The sequence below is a fragment of the Oratosquilla oratoria genome, chromosome 3 (assembly GCF_046742065.1).
Source record: "Oratosquilla oratoria isolate Oo_2021 chromosome 3, ASM4674206v1, whole genome shotgun sequence".
Classification (NCBI taxonomy): Eukaryota; Metazoa; Arthropoda; class Malacostraca; order Stomatopoda; family Squillidae; genus Oratosquilla; species Oratosquilla oratoria.
In genome coordinates this window covers 38,263,143-38,286,659 of record NC_134779.1, presented here as the reverse complement: position 1 = coordinate 38,286,659, position 23,517 = coordinate 38,263,143, and the positions used below count along the sequence as shown (strand labels likewise).

General features: G+C 39.9%; 1 protein-coding gene across 2 annotated transcripts in view; it reads left to right on the top strand.

Annotated features, from left to right (window-relative positions):
* Nucleotides 1–9,636: 9,636 nt before the first annotated feature.
* LOC143021824 (uncharacterized) overlaps nt 9,637–23,517 on the top strand; it is a 112,599-nt gene continuing 98,718 nt past the window's right edge. Inside the window, exons 1-2 of one of the 2 annotated variants that reach the window (XM_076179590.1) lie at nt 9,637–9,821; nt 15,216–15,807. The gene's annotated coding sequence lies outside the window, so the exon portion shown is untranslated. The remainder of the gene's footprint in view (nt 9,822–15,215; nt 15,808–23,517) is intronic. The other variant, XM_076179605.1, reaches the window with a different exon arrangement.

Genomic DNA, 23,517 nt, shown 5'->3' with positions numbered 1-23,517 from the left:
CTGCCCTTAGTATTCTGTCGAGTTTGTTTACATTTTTCATTCTGTGTGGGGACCATACCACTCACGCATATTCCAGTCTTGGACGGATCAGGGTATCGATGAGATTTTATTTCTATTTTTTATTTGTTTATTTATTTATTTTTTTCTTCACTTCAACTTTTATCTTCTGCACCAGTCCGTACCTTTCTCCCATAACCTTGCTGACACGTCTGTCAGGTGACAAGTTATCTATTAATTATCAACACTCCCAATTTTTTCCTCATGATTTGTTTTTGTAATGGGTTCACTTGCCAAGGACAGTTTAACGATTTTTTTTTTTCAGCTATTGCCCTTTTCCAGTACTTTGCCTTCTTATTGTGGGTATTAAAAATTATTTCTCATTCTTGGCTACATGCAAAATACTGTCTAGATCTTTTTCCAATTGCCCACAGTCCTCGTTTTATTACTATTCTCATTATTTTTGCATCATCAGCAAACATATTAACATAGTTTTTTGTACCTTGTAGATTGTGTGTGTGTGTGTTTACCTAGTTGTTTTTACCTAATTGTATTTTACGGGAAGGGGAGCTATGCTCATGGTATTCCGTCTTCATATCTCGTTTTATCTAGACTGTTTTTAAATTCATGTATCGTTTTTGCACACACCACATTCTCATCTAACTTGTTCCAAACGTATATTACCCTGTGAGGAAAGCTGTTCTTTTTCAGGTCTCTTCTATAATTGTCTTCTTGATTTTCTTTCCGTGTCCCCTCATCAATTCCACGTGACATGGATAAAAAAAAAGAATTTGAAAAAAACATAAGCAAATAGAACAGTGCCACATATTTTGTGGGAAATCTGGCAAGTGATGCGAAGAGAGGAAGCATCTTGGCTCACAGTTGCCAACGATCCTTTTTTCTTTGTTTCGGAATGTACACAATATTCCAAACATTGCCGGACACAAAGATATTTCTCTGTTCTAAATGCATTCCGAGGAGTATACACAAAAATCTGTTCTTCTACATACACACACAATTACAAGTCGCACAATTATACAAAATCACAATACAGGTGCACTGTTGTGGCATCATTTATGTCGCCATACAATGGTCATGGAAATAATAAAAAAGAATACAAAAGGTATACAAGAATATTCAATGGCGGAAACGACAAATGGCAAAAAGGTCAAGGAAGATCAATGATGCAACTGGCTCCTTGGGCAGAATACATAAACACTCTCCGTGAAGTTGAATAACGAAGCAACGAGACGCGACTAAATATGAGACGACCTTGCCCGTGATGCGTTGCCTTTGTGTACTAGCCACTGCATCCCACGGTCATGTGCAATACCACGTGCATAGTAAAGGGAACTGACAAACGCGCGCGCGTTCTTAGATTTGCCTTTAACAGGCAAAGCTAGATAGAAATATTTGCTATTGAGTTCACGGGGGGTAACGCTATTTCAAGGTCACAGTAGAAGCCAAACATTGCTGGTTCCAACTCTCGAAGAGAGTCAGGAAGGAAAAATAGTGATTTTCATGACGCAACGGAAGGGACGACGGCGACATGAAGCAACGCTCCTAGATTTGCGATTAACACGCCAAGCCACACGCAAATACTTGTCAATTGAATGGACAGGGGGAATAAAAGTTATTTAGTCATAGTAGAGGTAAAACATTGCTCATTTTGGAGAGTCGGGTAGGGAAAATAGTGGCCTTCGTCTCTGCAGTCGCTCTAAATAGGAAACAAAAGAGGGTCGAAATTAATTCTAGTTTGTCTACATCACAGTGTTGACTTTTTTAAACTAAAAATGGCAGATTTTGAAAGTTTCACACTCAATATGGTAAGTCTATTAAAAATGCTCAATGCAGTGCAAGGAATGAATCAGGGAGAAAAAAAAATACAATTTGGAAAATCCACCAGAGGTAAGTGAAATTCCATCAGAACTGAAAATATTTAGATATTTAATTTCCTCTCATGAGGCTAGATTGCACGATCTGGAGCAAAAAATTAAGCAAGAAAAGGGAACAAATCTGACTCAGAAAGCAGAGTTTGATATATTGAGAAGGGAAAATGAAACTATGACAAACGAGAAATATATATATATATATATATATATATATATATATATATATATATATATATATATATATATATATATATATATATACACACACACACACACACCATGGAAGTGAAAGAGGATTGGAGAGAGAATAACATTTAAAGACATCATGGAGCAACAGAGAAGAGAATATATATATATATATATATATATATATATATATAATATATATATATATATATATATATATATATATATATATATATATATATATATACATATATATATACATATATATATATATACATATATATATATATATATATATATATATATATATATATACACGAGTATATATCTTGTCAGAAATGTAGTTGACATGTCTAGATGCATCTTACTCTTTGGTTGCCATGAACAACAAATCACCTCATGGAAGATATGCCATGAACAAGAAATGAAAATGTTTGGGGAAATTACCTTAATAACTCTAGGAAAATACTTGGATGTAACAGATAAAATTGATAGCATGTATAGGTTAGGTCATTATAGGAGAAATGGCACACGTCCAACGGAAATAAAGCTCAAGTCGCAAGCCATGGCAAATGAGGTAATCGCGAATTTTTAGAAGTTAGCACTTGATCAAAAGTTAAAAAACATTTGGGTTAGGAAAGATGCTGACAAAGAGTAACAAGCAGAGACACGAAAGCTCTTAGAGGAAACGAAAACTAAAAATGTGTTGCCAATCAGAAGGTGGAGAAATTGTTTCTAAAAAACAGGAAGGTAGTATTGCAAAGGAAACACTACAAGGAAACTCAGAGTAGCATATGCTAATGTTGATGGTTTACTATCGGCCAGGTTGGAGATAAATGACTACTTAAGGATAAACTAGCCTAATATTTTGTGTCTAGTAGAGACGAAACTCCCAAAAAAGTTTTGACCTATACTTTGGAAACAATAGACGCAGAGGAAATAATTTGGGTGGAGGGGTAATGTTTGTGGTGACAACAAACCCGAAAGAAGGCAAAACTGAAGCAATTCACCTAAAGATAAGTACTAAAGGGCAGAATAAAAGAGATTTCACGGGATACGTGTCTTCTCCCCAAGACAAGAGCTTAGAATGAAGCTGAATATCAAGAAATGTTATTAGATGCAGCTCTTTTCCTAATAAAAAATATTTAACAAAGTAATAACTTAATCCTTATTGGAGATTTTAATTGCAGTGAGGTCAACTGGGAGGAATGGGAAGAAAGCAGCAAAGCAGATTCCTGGGGAAATACCCTGTTAAGTATAGCAATGGAGAACACAATGACCTAATGGGAGAAGGAAGTGACCCGGGTAAGAGGAGATGACATTCCCATAAGATTAGATTTGTTACTAAGCAAAGAGCCAGGCACCATCAGTTCATTGAACTATCTTTGTCCCATAGGAAAAAGTGAACATATAAAAACTGAAGTTCAACTGGAGGAAGAGGAAATAGAGTTAAGGAATTAACCACATAGGCAAGGGAAATTCGATTTTAGGGAAGCAAATTACTTAAGGTTAAAAAAAATTCTTTGGAGAAGCAAACTTGGAGGAATTCATAAACACCACGGGAATAAGGAGGAAATGGGATTTTTCTGACATTTACAACCTAGGAGTGAACAAAAATGGGCCAAAGACTAGTGGAAGGAAGAAGCAGGAACAGGACTGGTTTAACAAAAATTGTGAGATTGCAAAAAAGGCCAGGGATTTGGCTTGGGGGAAAATGGAGGTAGAGAAAAAGCAGTAAAACAAAAGCTCACAAACAAGCTAGGAATGACTATAAAATAATCCGCAGGAAGGAAAAAGGCAATTTTGCAAGACATGTAGTAGATGAATGCAAAGATGAACCAACACTGTTTTACAGGTTTACAAATATTAAATTGAGACACAGGGAGGTAATCGCCAAGTTAATAGCGAGTGGTGAGGTCTTTGAAGAAGCTTAAGCTCAGGCAGAAAAAAATAAATGAAAGTTTCCGATCGGTCTTCACAAACGAGAATACTTCTTTGAAGTAAAGTGAGGAGAGCAAACAACAGGTTTAGAAGATATAAATGTAAAGTGAGGGAAGTGGTCATTCTTTTGGGATCATTGGATGTGACAAAAGCTTCAGGATCTGACGGGATCTCAAACTGGATAATTAAAGAATGTAGGAAACAATTAGCGAACAAGATTCACAATCTTATTACATGTTCATTGATAGAAGGCATTGTGCCGCTTAATTGGAAGAGGAAAAATGCGGTGCCAATTAACAAAAATGAAAATAAGGAGACACCACTAAATCATAGTCCAGTATCATTGACCAGCACAATAGTGAAATTATTTGAAAGGACTGAGAAAGGTCAATGGACCAAATATCTTGAAAATAGGAACATTCGGACACAGTCAGTTTGGTTTCACATCTGGAAGGTCTTGTGTGTGTCGAACCTTTTAAGCTTTTACTTAAGAGTGATTGATGCACTGTAAGAGAGAATGGGGTACATGAACTGTGTTATCTCGACCTAGAGAGGGCATTTGATAAGTGTTTCACAGTCGACTAATGTGGAAATTGGAGCACGTTGGAGGACTGAGAGACAAACCACTAGAATAGATGAAAGATGTTTTGAAGGAAAGATACATGAGGACAGCAGTAAAAGATAAGATGTCAAGATGGAGAGCAGTAACGAGAGGAGTTCCACAACGTTCAGGGCTTGCACTAATAATGTTTCTTGTCTATGTCAATGACATGATGGAAGGAACAATAAAATATGCCAACATGTTTACAGATGACGCAAAAATATTGAGAAGAGTGAAAAATGAGTAGGACAGTAGATTATTGCAATATATATATATATATATATATATATATATATATATATATATATATATTATATACATACACATATATATACATACATACAGTATATACATACATACATACATATATATATATATATATATATATACATATATATATATATATATAGAGAGAGAGAGAGAGAGAGAGAGAGAGAGAGAGAGAGAGACTTTTTGCGTGTAATCAAGAATGGGAAATGAAATTCAATACAAAAAAAAAAAAAAAAAAATGCAAAGGACAGGACATGGGCAATAGTGGCAAAAGTCCATCCTTAAAATATTCTTTGGAAAGTGAACCCATTACAAAAGCGAAAGAAGAGAAAGCTTCGAGAATATTGATAAAAGACAACATATCACCTGACCGACATAGCAGCAGGACTATATATCTACTGCAGAAGATATGAATTTGAGGCTCGGTATGACAAAAATCTAGAGAATAGGAGATGGGACCCAACGAGCGTTGCTCCTTTCCTTTATAGTACAATTAGGCAAGTACAATTAGGTAAATACACACACAAGCCCGCGCGTGCGGCTTCCTGGTGTAGTGGACTGCGTCATAGTCTCAAAAGCACCGGGTCTGCCAACTTTGAAAGATCGAAGAGAAAGAGGTGATATAATTACAGCATCCAGATTAATACAGGGGATAAGTTGCATTGACAGAAGGAATCTCTTGATTAAGGATGGGAGGACATCAAGGATGGGAGGACATTAAGGATGGGAGGACATTAAGGATGGGAGGACATTAAGGATGGGAGGACATTAAGGATGGGAGGACATTAAGGATGGGAGGACATTAAGGATGGGAGGACATTAAGGATGGGAGGACATTAAGGATGGGAGGACATTAAGGATGGGAGGACATTAAGGATGGGAGGACATTAAGGATGGGAGGACATTAAGGATGGGAGGACATTAAGGATGGGAGGACATTAAGGATGGGAGGACATTAAGGATGGGAGGACATTAAGGATGGGAGGACATTAAGGATGGGAGGACATTAAGGATGGGAGGACATTAAGGATGGGAGGACATTAAGGATGGGAGGACATTAAGGATGGGAGGACATTAAGGATGGGAGGACATTAAGGATGGGAGGACATTAAGGATGGGAGGACATTAAGGATGGGAGGACATTAAGGATGGGAGGACATTAAGGATGGGAGGACATTAAGGATGGGAGGACATTAAGGATGGGAGGACATTAAGGATGGGAGGACATTAAGGATGGGAGGACATTAAGGATGGGAGGACATTAAGGATGGGAGGACATTAAGGATGGGAGGACATTAAGGATGGGAGGACATTAAGGATGGGAGGACATTAAGGATGGGAGGACATTAAGGATGGGAGGACATTAAGGATGGGAGGACATTAAGGATGGGAGGACATTAAGGATGGGAGGACATTAAGGATGGGAGGACATTAAGGATGGGAGGACATGTGAACAATTTAAGGAAGACTACAAGTCTAAAAGATGTGAAGAAATACAATTATTCATATAGACGCATATATATTTGGAATAGCTTAGAAGATGATATAGTCCAAACTGGAACAACACGCGAATTCAAATCTAATTATGATAATTGGAAATCAAGGATACAGACTAAGTTGGAACTGTGCATGAATTTGAGGTTAGGTACAATAAATTAGAGAGGAGGAGACGGGAGGACCCAATAGTGTTACTCCTTTTCCTGTATACAATAATCAGGTAAATGCACGGTTGAAATCCCGAATTCGCGCCGCGCTCTGGCCATGAAATTTTTTTCACTGATGCTACAAATACTGACTCCTTTGATCAAGGGGGTGGTGTGTGGGTGCGTGCAGGCGTGTATGTGATTCACCATTGTCTTGGATCACGTGTTGGACTCGTGATCGACAGCTATTTCCTTCCCGGAAGAGAGCTCAGAGTTCATCTATGACCTATATACGGGTAATACTGTGACCTTACACGCACACCCAACTCCCCACCCACAAGAGTTGGAGTAACGACTCGTAGAGCAGCAATACTGAAATTATTTCAGCCCTGGGCGGGATTCGAACACGGACCTCCGTAGTGCCGGCCGGAAACTCTACCAACTGCGACATGTGTGTGTGTGTGTGTGTGTGTGTATGTGTGTGTGTGCGCACGCGCGCGTTTAAGGTCACTACATTACCCATAGACCAGATAATAGGAACTATGAGCTCTTATCCGGAAAGTAATACACCGTCAATCACGAATCCAGCACATGATCCAAGAACATGGTGCATCAGAAATATATACAGTACAAGCACACGTGAACAGAAAAACATTATTGTGGAGGCGATTAAGGAGTTGAAATAGATTTGTGCAAAGGGTGTGGCCAAAATAGAAAGGAGGATGAAGGGAGATGAAGAGTGCTGCTGACTGGACGCCGCAGGACGGGAGGCGTGGAAGAGGATGACCAGACAGAAGGGGGAGAGACGAGATAGAAAAGTTTGCAGGAGTAGTGGAAGAGTTTAGGAGACTTTTTTCCTCGGTGGACCAAAAATGGCTTACACACACACATACACATACACACACACACGCACGCACACACACACACACACACACACACACACACGAAGGCGCAGTGGTAGCATTCGCAACCGCTCCTACCAGCAGTCCGAGTTCGAATCCCCCAGGGCTGAAATAATTTTAGTATCGCGGCGCTGCGAGTCGTTACTCCAACTCTCGTGGGCGGGGAGTTGTGTGTGTGTGTGCGTGTAAGGTCACAGCATTACCCATTGATCGGTCATATGTGAGCTCTGAGCTCTCTTTCGGGAGGGTAATAGCTGTCAATCAAGAGTCCAACACGTGATTTAAGACGCCATCATTCTTCTTTGCATACACATACAACACTGGACGAAGGGGAACAAATCAGTTATTTGAATAAACTTGTGAATAATACATTGCAAATGAGAACATCATAATATCACCTGAAACTCTTTAGACAGATCTTGACAAGGAGTATGAATAGAACCACAAATGGCAAATGAAATTTGATACCAAGAAATGCACTGTGACGTATAGTCACGAGGAAAAGTTTTGACCCACTAAGAGGTTTTCATGACACAAAATTCAAAATCTTTGTCTGTCAACTTTGTTTGGTCTAATTCAGAAAATTACCTAACTGAAGCTAGATACTACATAGGAAGATGTATCGTGTACTCGACAAAAATAAGATAACATTGACGTTATAAATACTCTAGCGTAGGTATATTTTTATCGTGACTGTACATGGGAAAGAATACAGCGGCAACAGAATCATACGAATTATGAGAAAAATATATAAAGTAAGGAGGGGAAAATATTGTGGGTAATAAGCACTTTGATGTTCCTTGGCCGAGCGGATTAGAGCGTCGCTGCTTGAGGCGAAGGTTGAGTTGACGGAAGTTCGATCTTTGCCGCCAGCGAGTTGGACCAAGGGCATGGTTCATTACATCCCACGTTACGAAGACCTCTGTAAGTGGCACCATCCTAGCTTACGGCGGGGGGGGGAGGGTCGCGACGTTAAATAGAATCATCAGTCAACAAACACGCACAAAAATCGACCCACATGAAAACAGCTAATATAAAAATAAATAAATAAATAAAATGTGCATGGTGGACGACCATAAGAACAGGCCTTGCTTATATGGACATGATAGTCTGGAGTATGTTGTAGCGGAGCTGAGCCCGCAACAGATGAAGGATATAACTAACCTTGAAAAGATGTAACAAAACACCACACAGACTTATGTAAGAGGAAAAGAAGAAATATCAACGCTGGAGGGAAGAAGGGAGAGGGGAGACGTGGAAACACTGACCCGTCAAAAATAAAAACAAACAAAATAATTAAACTAATTAATCAGTTAATTGATAAAAAGTAAGATATTTATCACACAGGATCGAGAAAACGTGGAATAATTTAGAAGTAGTAAAGGCCCTCATTTAGGACTTGAAAACTTGTGATGACTACGAGGTAATGGGAAAGAAAACGGGAGTGTAAATAACCCAAGACTACTGCACATTGTACAGGCATGTGTGAGAACAAAAGGAGGGTAGAGGCAACCACTGTTTAGCTTTTTAAATATGTAAGAAACAGGATTTAATGAGTTGGGTTTGGTCCTGTAAATATCGCACGGACACGCACACAAAAAGTTCCTGAACACACGTGAGCGTGCTCACAAGCCTACCAGGTCTATTAATCCCCTAAACAGGAACCCCAACGCAACTAATCCGTCTGCGATTGTAACTTAATTCTTTCTCTTCCAAACAAAGGCTTTCCTCGGTATCCATGGCAACCAAGGGACAAGAACTGATTATAGTGTCCGTATTCTAATCATTAGAGGACGTCGTTATGGTTAACTTTTGGGAAATTAGTATATGTTAATAAATATAAATATACGGTACCTTCTTGTTACCGCGCGGCCACTTATGTGACCTCCACTACGTTGGCTCATAAGGACTAGAATGGTTTGAATATCTGCGCCATCTGACAAACGTACGCAGAGTTGGCGGTTAGTCTGCTCCGTTTTGAATGTTTATTTTCACAGATAACACACTGCTATAAATATGATTTGGACCTTCATATCGTAATCTTAATGGAACATTTTTATTTAGTTGTTTCAGTTGTGTTGTATTTAATCTGCAAGTCGCTCGGAATAACAGGAAACTATTGAGCTAAATCTCGACGCAAGGCACTCATGACGTCACAGCCAGGTTGGTGCGAGTCGGCAGGAGGAGGAGGAGGAAAGGGGTGGACAGAGTGCTGGGTGCAGTGGCAGAACAAGCATCGGGAGCTACCGCGCCATTCAGGAATTCTCCTTTGTCCTCGCAGGCATTCATGGGATTAGCCTGGCCGTGGTCTGAGGCTCCGAGAAGACTGGACAGTCACAGTGCTACCTGCATATGCAGTTTGTCCTTGTCGTCAGTACCGATGATGCTTGTACGTACATGACTCCGTGTGTGTAGGCTTTTGTTTACAATCTGCAGTTTCCTGTTTTATGTGAGATGCAAACTCGGTGCAATCAATAGATAAAATGAGTGTTGCATCGTTGCGTGCAGTTACCACGGTTAGTGTGCGACTATTTCCCGCAATGGACGAGGGATGGTGCATTGGTTTCGGAGTTAGGGGGGCGGGAGAGAGGACGAGAGTAAAAATTAAACGGAAAACTAACGGACTTTGTAAACATATTGAGCACGACAGAAATTCGGGCGCGTTTCGTGTAGGCAATTAAAAATTGAAACATAAACACTGATGAGTAAATAAGTGAAGTTTCCTTAGGTGGAACAACGCCCACCCCCAACCTATACACTCCGATAAGAAAAAACTTGAATGTTCCTTTGCTTATCCAATATTAAATGTTTATATTGTAAACGTGCGCGTATGTGTCGAGTTCGGATGACATCCACCCACTCAAGGACGTTCGATACCCGCACGTGGATGAGTGGATGCCAACTTCTGCCATTTCATCCGGGCGGGAGGGGGGAGGGAAAGGGGGTGGCTACCTGGTCTTCCGGGAGACATCCTTAGCAACAGCAATCTCAGACCTCACGCCCTCTTTACGCGATGTTCTTGCCTTTCCCATACATGACTTCGACTTTTTTTCAACATTTTTTGTTTGAATAGCCCAGGATTTTGCCGAAAAAATATTTTCACAATGTTTTTTTATTTTCTTCATAAACTTCGACTATATATAGAATAGTTGTATCTCAAAAATTTTATAATAGTAGAAGGAAAATTTAACATCGCTTAAATGAACAGTCGGAACCTCCCGTGTATACTACTAACCATACCACATGCAGCAGATATTATTATTGTACATCTACTAATCACTTCATGAACCCCTTCCATAAGGAAACTTAAATTTCCATCAATAGTTTCACTTTGTATTACAGACGATTTTATGTAGTTGGATGATGTTCCTGCTACAATATATATATATATATATATAGGTCGGTGAAGGATTGCGGGCGATGAAGTACAACACTCAAGGCTGACGAGTGACGGCACTAATTCATGCTGTATGCTATCTTCATTTCATGCACCGTGGTGAGCCACAAAAAACTTAGAGTGAAGCTTAATAGTGTTCAGTATAATGCTAGGCTATTTTGTTCAGTTAGACGACGGAGGTGAGAATTCACGAGCCCAGGTTCGAATCCGGGGACGACAGTCGGAATTATTTGATCGACATCACCGTCACTGGTGATTCCATTCAGGTATGACAACGACGATGAGTCTATCAAGTAAACGTAACAGTCTTAACCACTAGCCAAGATGTCCTGGGTCACTGAAATAATAAGTGCGGACGGCAGTTACCAGTCGACTTAGTTCCTCGGGAATTAGATTAACTTCCAGGTTTGTTATTTTCATAGGGTCAATAGCTCAGTCAGTAAGGCGACTGTAGTGAGAATTCACGAGCCTAGGTTCGAATCCGGGGACGAGAGTAGGAATTATCTTATGTATATATATATATATATATATATATATATATATATATATATATATATATATATATGTATATATATATATATATATATATATATATACAGTATATATATGCACAGAGAAACTTTGTTTTCGACCACAATTCGTTCTAGAAAACTGATCCAGAACCAATTTGGTCGAGGACCGAAACAAATTTACTGATGTGCTGGATACAGCTTCAACAGGGTGATATTTTTCTACAAAACTTTGAATTTAGCCCTATTTCCCATTTATCTCCGTTCGGGTTAGTCGAGAACCGATATTTTGGTCGACTACCTAAACAAGAAATTCTCGGATTTTTTTTTTTTTTTTTTTTTTTTTTTTTTTTTTTTTTTATCGAGAACGTATTTGCTCGGCGTTCGAGAATCGAGGTTCTGCTATCAGAGAAAATGGAAGCAGAAGTACTCCGGTTATGCCTAACTCGATAACGTTTTGAGATGTAAATGTCTACATTCCCACCACAGAGTAACGGTAACCCAGGTGTTTATATAAACATAACCTTGCCAAGATAAGGTATATTGGGGTCAAACAGGGAGAGACGTACAGGTTGAAGGAACACAAATATTCTGTCAGACGTAACCAAATTGTTCAGGTGTGTTTGATTACACCAAGAATTTGAATCACTACATAGACTTGGAAAACGCCTATGCCATTATCTCCAAATACCATTAAAGCTTTAGTACAAAAATAGCCCAATCCCCTCTCATGAAATACACTCCTAAGTTGATCATTCCGTAGGATAATGGTTACCTGACGCCTTTACTTGAAGTTAGCAAACTCATTTCTAAAGTTATTCACTTTGATCCTGCTTACTGCCAATCCCCTTCGTCACTTCACCGGGAGCGACGGGACTTGAGTCTCCCCAAGTTCCCTTATCCGGCTTCGAATGTCGATTCTCCTCACCCCATGACTCTACCTGCTGAAGAGGACCACAATTAGTGGTCTTCGTATACAGAGCCTATAGCCCTTTTTTCTCTTTATGAAAGTGAGATCTTAATAGATGTTTATTAATACGTCACAAAATTGATCCAAAATTCACACACATATACGCACTTATATATATATATATATATATATATATATATATATATATATATATATATATAAGTGTGTGTGTGTGTGTGTACCAAAGGCCTTTTCCCCCAATAAAGGAGGTAGCCAAGTCAAAACTTGAAAATATTTCATATATATATATATATATATATACATAACACACACATACACACACACACACATATATATATATATATATATATATATATATATATATATATATATATATATATATATATATATATTCAGCTGAATCAGGAGACAAGGTCAGTTTTGTTCTGCTTCACTTCCGCCTCGGTTGAAAGAAATAATTTGACGTTAGACGCGCGCGCGCCCACACACACACACACACACACATATATATATATATATATATATATGTGTGTGTGTGTGTGTGTACAAATATGTAAATATAATCTGTATACATAAATTACGTCGACACACTGAGGGTGCCAACTGGAGCGTGACATAAGTACATGCATATCGATTAACCCCTTGAGTACTGTGTTGTACTTTTCATTTCATTCGTCTCCATGTCACACACACAGTACTGAAGTGGTTACGTCACCCTCGACCCCTCATGTACCCAATGACCTTTTCCCCTTTCTTCGTGGCACTGATGACGTCACGATGAACCAGCTTGACCCGTCACATAAAATGCCTTGTATCTCCGCCAAAAACATAAATAACTAAAACAATAAACAAACAAATAGAGAAATAAATAAACAAAAAACAATGGGTAAATGTATAAACTAATAAATAATTACATGCGAGAGAAGCAAATGTGTATGGAACTGCACAAGTCCTGGCCGATACCAGACAAGTATCGGACGTCGGACTACAAAATCCAGACATAGGGACTCGGCGTAACAACAGACAACGGGAGGGAATCAAATATCACCATAGAGGTTACGGATCCTGTTATACAACGGCAGGAACCACCTTTATTGTTGTTGTTATTGGTAGTAGTATTATATCATTATTGTTATTATTTTTATTTAGTAATGTTGATATTATTATTTACTCCGTGTTGCTCAAGAAATGTCCCTTACAAACACTTAACAAAGTGACGTCATTTGAGGTTTCTCTTATGGTTAGAGACAAACGGTGGTGTTCTTAAAAAGAATTTTTTCTCTTCCAAGGCTTTATAAAAGATTTTTATATGGATTTTTTTAAAGAATACCACCGTAAGATTCTCACTGTGGTATTCGTAAAAAAAAAATAACTTCCAATTATTTATATAAGGAAAGATTTTTTTGAAGAATACCACCGAAAGGCATTTTGATGCGCACAAACTGTGGACACTGGCCTGAAGGCTGTCTCAACGGATCGAGACCTCCTTCCGTACCGTATGGCACTATCCCTTCGATTCCTGCCACCGCCGGATGATTCTATTCATCTCCATCAACCCCTTCTTTACCTGGTAGTACTTTACCTATTATTCTGTCTGCCGTCTGGCGATTTCATTCATCCGTGACAACCCCTCGGCAGCAGAGTGGTACAACTGAACACATGACAAAATCCTAATAGGAAAATGGGGGGTGGGGAGATATCCTAACCTAACCTACCAATTGGGGTTTTGTCCGTTAGGATATTGTTCATTCACCGATACATCTACCTCATTGACACAACAACTCCGTGTTTACATTTGTTTGTGGCAAACGCCGGGTTCAATTATATCAGCGGGGAGGGGTGCGGGAACGAATTTAGCCAAACCGGAGACTTCATTGATCGAATTCCGTCACTGGAGAGACCTTTCCCCCCACCAGCTCGGCGATTTACTGAACCCTTCGAGGCCCCCAACGCGCGTCCTCAGGGCGAGACGAAGGTGAACGAAATGCTCACGGAAGAGATCATTAGTCCCTGATATCATTATCTCCACTTGGACGATTACCATGTCGTACGGAGGTCAAGCGTTCAGTGTTATCAATTGAAACGTCGAAGATAACTTCGTCAGGGATTAAAGGAAATGATAATGAATAGATAAATAAAATAATCGTCTTCTGAAAAGGAAAGGGAGCGTTTTGTCCTTGTTGAACAACGAAAATAGCCTTCAGAGTAATAGTTTATGCTTGTTTGTACTCTGTATTTCTGCACTGGATGTAATACACGAAAGCGCTCTGCTCCGGTCGTTTCTTTTCATAAGTGGTTACCTTGCATGTGTGTGTGTATATATATATATATTATATATATATATATCATTGTTAAACGAATTGAGTAAGATTCGAGACATGCAAGCGTACAGTTCATCAACATTAGATAAAACGAACAAACTCTATTTCAATACAAAATCAAGTTCCTATGGGGTCCTCGTAACACCGGGAAAGTCACATCAACAACCCTTTGACAAAAGCGAAACGAGTGCTCTCGTTTCAAAGACTTCACCCCTCTTCCGGGTTAGGATTGGAGTTATGTTGTGTTATGATGTGTTGACTGCTATTTGAGTTCGGGTCATGTAATGTTTGTCTAGTTTCCTCCTCTAGTTTTCCGATTTTGATGCCTGAAGTGATTTCATAACCCAGCCCTGACCTCGGAAAGTGAAATGCAAAAAAATATTTGTTTTATTTCATCTATTTATTTTTTTAATAAAGACAGTTTAGGATTAAATGTCTAGGCTTGATGAGTCACAGAGAAATAATGTGTATGCTATCACCTGAAGGATGGCTATATTTTAGCCATGCTATAAAAATCGTTATTACCATTATTGCTACTATTATTTTTGTTTTTATTATAGTAATATAAGTAATAATAAATATTATTTGTATTAATTCCCATACGTTTCGTTACCTCCCCACGCAGCAGTGTAGCATGGATTCAGGTAGTACATGAAAGAAATGAGCATAAGGAACAAAAAACAATTTTGAAAGCATGGAAGTGTTTAGTGAGTAATCACATACCTTTTACGAAAAAAATCATTCTAAGGTATTAAAATAAAAGAAGACGCAAAACAAATTGAATGAGGAACATGAACATGATAGTGTCTTTATCGAATGTGCCGTAAATGTGCCTTCGATTGCTTTACCTTGTGATGAGATAACAAAACACCCAGGCGTGCGTTTCCAACGACGTGCAAAGAAAATGCGCTAAACGCTCGACAACATCAGGTGTCGTCGAGTGAATGAACGTTATGAGTCGCCTGTCGGACGGGATCCCATCACGTCAACGATCCATCACGCCACTTGCAGAAGTATGAAAACAAAACGTCAACGTAGATAACGGACTCGCAGAGCTCAGTTCCCGTCAAATCCGAGAAGAGAGACTGGAGACGTCACGTTCAACCCCACCACCGCCTACATCACCATCGTCGCGTCCCCCACTACCACCACCACCATAATCTCCATAATTAGCGCCGGACGGTTTGCATACAACCACCGGCGGCCACGGGATCCGTGTAAGTCTCTTTATATTATTTTCTTTCGTTATATTTCTCAACCTACACAACCCCCAACCACCCCACACTTTGCCCCCTTCATCTAAATTCCAGCCACACTATACCCAGTCTTAGGTAAGTTTTTATGTTTTTTCTTTCTTTAATTATCTCTCCACGTGTGGCACCTGACTCAATGCTGACCTACACAACACCTCTCAACAAACTCCTACTCCTCCACCCCTCCCTTCAAACTCCAATCACACTTCACCTAACCTTAGTTATATCAACACATTTTTTTCTTTCTTTACATTTCTACAAGAGACGGGACTAAATTGAAACTATAATTGGTCCCCGCCATATATTGTAATGTAACAATGTAACACATGATTCCAATAACTTAGGAATAACACATATATATATATATATATATGTATATTTATATATATATATATATATATGTATATTTATATATATATGCATGCCAAGGGCTTTTCCCCCTTACAAGGGAGGTAGCCAAAGTCAAAGGCATAAATCCACTCCCACCCATTTCATCCCCACATACTCCACTTCCATTCACCACCCTCCTCTCTTTTCTTGGCTCTTCTTGGAATAACATACCCCAATATATACATACACCCATTTTCCTAAAATATATATATATATATATATCATAAAATATATATTGATGGTGGTGCGATATTGTCCTTTAGGACAGAAGCGCGGTAAATTGGGTAATGCAATATGTGCATCTATAGCCACGTGCTGACAAGAGTATTATTTGCTCGCGTTTGTGTCTAAACAGAATCACTTTTTCTAAATATACATTATTTATGGAACAATACTCCTATTTTACCCAGTGTTCCTACCCCTCCCCCCACACAGAGCCATGGAAGTTCATGCATAGTGTCTGTTTATCGTACTGCATGTAGAGATGAGCAAAGGGGTTTGCATGTCGAACTAGCTTACTTGCTCGCCTCCCCCCTCACACACAACAGGGAAATATGGAAAGTTCCTAAAATCGAAGTGCATATTACAATAGCTCCATCCAAATGTACCTTGTGTCTTGTTTGTGTTGCGCACGTGCATTTCTCCATGTGCCTATATAGGTTTTGTCGAGTTTGGTGGGTAGTAGACAGCAACAAGGGCAGGTGTGTCCTGTTGGAGACAAGACAAAAACAAGGCCTATTCAGGCTGTACAGTTTTCTATCCGAAGGAGTGGAGAGAAGGGTGGGGGTAGGAGGAGAGGGCAAAGAAAATCTTGGAGCGTTGTCGTCGTCGCTGCCTCGGCTCCCGTGCGAACCTCTATTGAGGTGGTTGTCGGGGCTGGGCCCACTGTCTCAGCCTTCTGCGCTCGTACACAATGCACTCCCATTGTTACACTGGGCGACTCGCGGCGGCTAGCAACACGTATCATGCATGTACTTGTTTCTGAGCTTTTCTCGAGAATCTGCGTCTCAACCACGGCCTTTTGCGTGTGTGTGTATTTACCTAGTTGAGTGAGTGTGTATGTGAAAAACGAGATATAATGCTTTTAAGGCAACGACGCAGAAAATGACTTCCAAAACCTAACCGTTAAAATTCTGTTACGGCATGTTGTTGGTGAACATATTACAAAGGTAGAGCATGCCGACAGGAGACCTTTTGTTTTATAACTAGATCGGATACGAAAAAAGAATGTATAATGATAGATAATAAACAGACAAAATAGTAAATTATAATAAGTTATAAAAATCTACATCATAATAAATAAATAGAATAAAATAAATGGCGGGTATTACAGTATATTTCGTATGTGTTATCTAAATGAGTTTTAAAACTTCAATCTGTACTACATCGCACTGCCTCTGCAGGAAGCTTATTAAATTTCCAAATTAAATCTACTTCGTGACAGTTTGAGGCCATTATATCTTGTCTGATTAGCATTGTGCGTGAAAATTTCGTCGCATTTGATGTCGATTCCCTTTAGAATCTTGACAGTTATCAAATCACTCAAGTCTACGCATTTATATGGAAAATATATTAATATGTTTTAGTCGATTTTCGTATGATTTATTCCAAATGCGGATGGACTAACGATTTATAGTTCGTTAATGACGGATGGACTTTTAAAATCAAAAGATCGCGCATTCAGTCCTAGAATCTTATTTACTTTGTCTGAGGCGGAAATATACTGCGTTTTTCAAACTGTGGGTCGCGTGAAAAATAAAATGGTCGTGACAAAAAAAGAAAGGAAATAAAAAATAAGCAAGTGAGAGCAAGGCAGAGGAGGAGGAAGAGATGATAATGAAAATGAACGTTACTTGAAATATCTCTCTTATTTCTTTCTCTCCTCTCCCTCTCCCCTTCTTTTCCTCCCCCCCTCTCTCTCTTATATATACAGTATATATATGTGTGTATATATATCACTTAAGTATAATGGGTCGCGATGTAAACTGGTTCTTGCTGTGGGTCGCAGTAAAAAAAAAGTTTGAAAAACGTTGGCTTAGATGATTTGAGATCATTAGTGATAATTATGCCGAGATCCTTTTCACTATCCACAATTGTTACCGTACTTCCATATTGTAGAGAAGTCTAGAATGCAGCCATGATACGTATACATGGTCTTCGTCATATGTAATAGTGGATATGAGTTGAGCCAATGCAGTGCAGTAGCTCAACCCTTCTTCCCCTCCCGGCGTGTCTGTCTCGCATGTAAATCACGAACGAGCTGCACAAAACACGAAAGCATGCAGCTTCTCCTTTTGTGGAAAGATTCGTGTTCTGGCTCACAGTTCGTCAAGAACCAGTTTCGTGTTCTTGCGCATGTGGAGGTTATGTCTAGGTCAGTTCATTTGAGAAAGAAACCTAACTAATATCCTGTCATGAGGAAGCGTGCAAGGTGCCGAGGTAGAATGAACGCACGGGACAGTTGACTGGTGCACCTAGCCATGACGTCATGTCGTTAAGTTTCCTTTCTAAAAATAACTGACCCGTTCTTCGTTTGACTGCGTGGCAAAGCTTCCATATCACACGATGATTGCACGATGTAATCAACTGAATTAAACTACTCGGGATATTGGGCGGTTCACCGTCGTTGTAAAATGCAAGGGAATTTTTAAAACCTGAGTTTAGTATTCCACACCAACCGCCAACGAATTTCATTTGTAGAAACGCGCCCCTTTTTTAATTTAGTGACAAATGGAGAGAATTCAAGTTTTAACCATTTGAGGAAAATGGGATAGGGGCATGGGCCATTTGGGTGGAGGAAAGAAAATACTCCCCAAGTCTGGTATAACTTGCCCTGTGATAGACGTGGACAATTCCCAAATTCAGGAGGACGGTGACCTTAAAGGGTTCATAAACTTAATCCTACGGTTGCGAATCTTCCATTCCCTTGAATACTTTCATCAGCTAATGCCCTGCAGGCTCTTCCTCTCTCTCTCTCTCTCTCTCTCTCTCTCTCTCTCTCTCTCTCTCTCTCTCTCTCTTTCCCCGTGGGTGTCTTGTCAACGCTTCCAGGAAACAAGTCAAAATGTAGCCAACAAGAATGAATTCAAGTTGAGTAGCTTTGGTACCATTGTGCGTTGTGATGTATCTCCATGCAGCCCAGCGTCCGCTCCACCTACAAGAGTCACGACTACGGCGCTGCAGGGAAGAATTAAAAAAAAAAAAAAAAAAAAAACTGGTAATAATCACAAACCCAACCCCTGGAGGAAGAAAACGAGAATCACCTACATTAACTATGGTGTTTGTCATGCTCCAGTTTCGACATTCATATTAGCTAACAAGTATCGAGTACCTGATCTTTGTTAGACAGATTTGAAGGATTATAGTAACATCTCCGAAGGACCAGATTCACGTAGCATTCTTTTATGACAAGAATATTTCCCACTTAAAAAAAAATGCCCTTTAACACTGCTATTATTTGATGTGATAGTCCCCAAGGATTATCGTGGACGAAATATTAATTTGTTCATTTGCACAGACTTGCATTCGGAATACTATGGGCTGGAACCCCATTGAGAAAAAGTCGTATTGTTATTCACATGCCACGAAAATAAAAGGACGTAAAAAAGAGTGCGAACGGGAAGCGTTATGTTGCCCTTGAACCCATCGAGGGTCTGACGTCTTTTCGCGAGGGCAGATCTTCGCGAAAAGACTAGATCGTTCCAATGCTGAGTGACATAGCTTCGTCAAACGTCGCCAAAAGATTTTAGTCAGCAAAGGGAGTTGATCCTCTTTGAAGTCATGAGCAGAGTATGTTTTACCCACCCAGAGTTTTTGATGATACAAAATTCAAATTCTTTGACAACTTTATTCTGTTCAAGAAAATTACCTAATTGTAGACTAAATGATACTTTGGAAAATAAATCACGTACTCAACAACAACAACAACAACAAAATGATATTGACGTTTTGAGGGCTAAAGAGTGGCTCATAACTTATGTTCGTGATTGTACATTTGATTAACTATTAGAAGACAATGGAACAGAAAATTTGGGTGTGTTTTCGATGATGTGCCGGCACACTAGGCTTTTTCCGATATCATGCTTCTCGTTGTTGCTACTTCGTTTGAGTAGAAAAGACTTCGATTACGATATTTTATTTTTACAAATGTCCAAATGTCAAATTACTTTTGCATCTTGAGAAGCTGAATGACGGACTAAGAAAAGTTAAACCTAGAATACGAATGTTAGACACAATCTTCAGATGTTCTTACGGAAGTCTAGAATATTCTGACCGAAGTTGATAAATATATTAAAAAGAAAATTCACGTGCGATGTTGCTCGTAGACTGATAAAAGGCCTAGTACATGGGAGGGGAACCTTTTTAAGTGCGCGTGCCAAAATGAGCCAAATCTTTGAGACAAAAATTTCGCGTGGCAACGGAGTAAAATCATAGGCCTACATATGAGTATGAAAATTTATTTATTTAATTACTATTATTATTATTATTATTATTTATTATTATTTTAAGATGATCTCTGGGTTTCGCGTACCAAAAAAAAGTCATTATCGTGCAACGGGTTGTCCACCCCTGACCTAGTATAAAGTCACAAGAGCACACAAAGAAAACGTGAGTTCTGTACCCTACCCTTCTCCCCCCCCCCCACTCTCCTCTCTTGGCACCAACATTGAGGACAGTGGTGAGGGGAGGAGGGGTGAATTGGAGGGAGGGGAGGGGGGTTGGCAATGAGTTTTCATTTGTAATGGATATTGGCCAAAATTCTACCTTGCTTAGATTCAGGTGACGCATTTGAACATACTCCCGTCTAAACAACACACACACACGACTTAACGGCGCAGTTGTAGCGTTCACGGCCGATACTATGGCGGTCCGGGTTCGAATCCCGCACAGGGCTGAAATAATTTCAGTATCGCTGCGAGCTGTTACTCCAACTCTCGTGGGCGGGGAGTTTTGTGTGTGTGTGTAAGGTCACGACATTACCCATAGATCGGTCATGTATGAGCTCTGAGCTCTCTTCCGGGAGGGAAATAGCTGTCGATCACGAGTCCAACACGTGATCCAAGAGAATGGTGAATCACACACACACACACACACACAAACGAGATGTGGAGACGGGATACCACGAGCATAGCTCACCTTCCCGTAAATTACAACTAGGTAAAACACAGTGACTCAGGACGGGTCCAACACATTGGCTGATTTTACTGACTTTATTTGGCTAACGCCTTACGAACAGATGGACCCAAGAACGAAGGTGCCTCCTAGACCCCGACCCCTTTCAGAAACAAAATTGTCACAAGGTTGAGGTCAGGGCGGGTGACAGAACCCCCCTACCCCCCCCAAAAAAAATACCGTTAGCCATCATACAACATGTAACTTGAGGAAGGTGGAAAAAGAAGAAGACACGGGTCTAGTTTCGAGTTTATTTCTGACCGGTTTCGCTTTGAGCTTGTTCTGAAGAACCTCAAAGCGAAACCGGCCAGGAATAAACTCGGAACTAGACCCGTGTCTTCTATTTCTGGGTCTCAAAATATGTAACTTGTACAAACGACTACTTGCAAATCTTTTCCAAAAATGAATTGGGATCTACCCTTGAGTGAACAAAGAGAAGGTACCAACCTCCCCCATTACCCCAAGAGTCGAGCTCCTCCTTCCCCCCCCTCTACTCCCCCTCTCCCCAATCCACTTCCATCCCGTCCTGTTTACCTCCATCTACCCTTGATATACTCAGTTGAACCTAGCAAGGATTAATAGATAAGAAAAATTATAATAATAAATTGACATTCTTCTTTGAGGGAATAACCTAGGTGGAAGGAAATGCACGTCAGCATTGTGTGTGTGTATATATATATATATATATATATGTATATATATATATATATATATATATATATATATATATATATATATATATTGATGATAATAAATTGATAGCATCTAAGAATCACGTCCCAACTACTCCACAACATTGTTAAAACAAGTCTCCGCTAAGTTATGCTAAACGGGTGCTGGTGTGCGGCAGCTAGACCGCCTCAACCAAGGCTGACGACTCACGGTCCGTGGGTTCGATTCCCTCCCAGTGGACGATCCTGCCAAAATGCAGTCTTCACAAGAACAGCTTTGACACTGCCGTCGCAGTAGGTAAATGCCTCAGAATCTGTGATCATTACTTCTTCCTCCTCTTCCTATCCCTCTTCTTCCCTTCTTCCTCTTCTAAACGAATACGACCCAGAAAAGTGGTTTCCTTTGTAATGACTGGATGTATTTTATTAATGATTCGAGTGTGTGTGGACGGAGAAAAAAGGAACCGTTACTGTCTTCCTTGAGGAAGGCTATGGGTGTATGTTGTTTGTAAGATCACGGCAGTATTCATAGGTCGATTCACACGAGTTCTGAGCTCTCATCTGGGAGGGTGACAGCTGTCGGTCACATGTTTTGCAAGTGATCCAGGGCCGTGGTGAATCTTAAACACACACACACACACGTTCGACCTGAATCACCCACTCACCCATGACAAACATGCTCGCCTACATTCCCAGTCACATACAGACCAGAGAAACAGAAACAGAATTATTCATGGAGAACGCCCACAACATTGTCAACAACTCAAAAATCACCACAGAAGACATCTGGCTCATGAATTAACATGTTAACAAAAATCACGTCGTAGGTAGCTTGCATTGCATATAAACTGGCTCAAAGCCAATCTCCCCCTTTCCCACTCCCTCTCCTACTCATTTTGCCAGCCTTCATATCATCCGCATTTATTGACAATGATTATGATGCCAGTATATTTACAATGCTGCCAACCGGCCTTTCAACACACCAGGCGTACCAATCTCGGAGACGCCTGTAGTGTGTTTGCCATGATGAAATAAATCGATTGGTAGTCAAAGAGAGAGACGTCCGTTGTCCGTTGTGTCCATTCATGATGCCATACATTTCTACAAAGAGTTGAATCATCACCTAAGATTCACGAAATCTCCTCTCACGTATTGAAAAAAACAACATCCTTGGAGTCGATATGACGTCACGTCGTATGGAAAGAGCGACCTGACTTCACGTATTCTTGTTTCCCTTTTTACACGGTTGCAGTAAATAGAGCAGGGTTTTGATAAACTCTAACATAGAACCCTATTGGCAGCATATGACGCTAACAGCATGACATAAGCACCCGTTATATGAACAGGCGGGACACTGTCATAGCAACTCCACTCTAAGCTGAAAATGTCCTTTATAGGCCAAGTTACGCGTCATTCTCAAACATAACTAAATCTGCACCTG